This window comes from Poromitra crassiceps, assembly GCF_964638095.1.
Source record: "Poromitra crassiceps genome assembly, chromosome: 8".
NCBI lineage: Eukaryota > Metazoa > Chordata > Actinopteri > Beryciformes > Melamphaidae > Poromitra > Poromitra crassiceps.
Genome location: NC_139629.1, coordinates 13,509,627 through 13,511,034, shown reverse-complemented (window position 1 = coordinate 13,511,034; position 1,408 = coordinate 13,509,627).

The window sequence follows — 1,408 nt, the reverse complement described above, 5'->3', positions numbered from 1 at the left end:
ACCTGACCAAACATAAAAACATTGGTGTGAACATACTCAGCTTCTCTCTTGACAGCTGATTTCTTCTCTTGATCTCTTGATTGTTGATAGTGTAGCGATCCAGGTAATCGCAGGTATTGTGGTGTTTCCGTGTGTAGCTAGGAACTAATGTGTGTGAGTGTGTTCCTAGGGGGAAGGGGGTATATGGGACCAGCGGCCGCGTGGCGGAAGTGAGTCAAGCTATGTGAGCGAGCTGACCGGGTGTGTTTAGAGCTAGCAGCAAGGCTACCGCTGGAAGCTAGGAGAATGAGCCTGTGAATAAAGAACCCTGTACCAACTACAAGTCTCCGGTTCCTTGGCGAATAAGCGATTCGCTACAATTGGTGTCAGAAGTGAAGCGGTAACGCCTCTGATTCGGTTGAGAGGGGAGAGAGTGAGGAGGAACGGTGGAGGAAAAGTTGGAGATCAGACGGCTCGAGCGACCTAGCGGTAGCAGGCTAGCTGCGGGTGCTAGCTGCTAGGAGACCACGTGTGATGGTGCGCGGTGAAGAATGGCCATTGGGGAACGGGAGAAAAGAGGAGCTGACGACGGGGATCAGCTCGGTGCTGGCGGGCATGGAAGCCCGTTTGTTGAGAGAGGTCAGATGGCTGGCGGAGGCGATTCCTGCCTGGGCAGTGGAGCTGTGGCGGGCGCTGCGGGAAGTCGGGCGGCGTGTGGACAAGTTGAGCACAGAGGGAGCGCAGTGTGGAGAACGGCCGGAGGAGCCACAAAAGAGACTGTGCTGGACCTGCGGAGAACCGGGCCACGTGGCGAGGTGGTGCCGAAGCGGTCCCGGGAGACGGACCGGGTATGCGGAGCAAAGGTACTGGGGACAGCAGGGAGCCTGCTGGGCATGCGGTGCCTTGGGACACATAGCCAGAGAGTGTCAAGAAGCTGTCGGGGACTGGAGAACAGCGGGAGAGGAGAGACGTGCAGGCGGCGGACAGGTGAGACTTTGTTGGACGTGCCGTTCGCCTGAGCATTTAGCCAGAGGCTGCACTGAGAGTGTGAACGCTGGAAGAGACACACAGCCGGGGGAGCAGCCGGAGCAACAGGCAGAGGAGCAGCGGAGTAGCGGAGCAGTGGAGCAGCCTGAGCAACAAGCAGCGGAGCAGCGGAGCAGTGCAGAGCCGGGCATTCAGGTCAGGAGAGTGTGGACTGCTTGTCCAGATGGACGGGTGTTGCTAACGCCGGAGAAGCCAAGCTGCTCTGCATACCAGCCGGTAGAGGGCGACATCATCATCAGCGACGAGACCATCAGGAGAGCGGGGATCATGCTGAACAGCCAGAGGGAAGTGAGAGACATCACCTGCAATGCTGTTGCAGTCGGGGGAGTGACACTCGTGTCGCCGGGTGAGCCTGGGGGGTTACCGCCGGGGGAACCGGTCC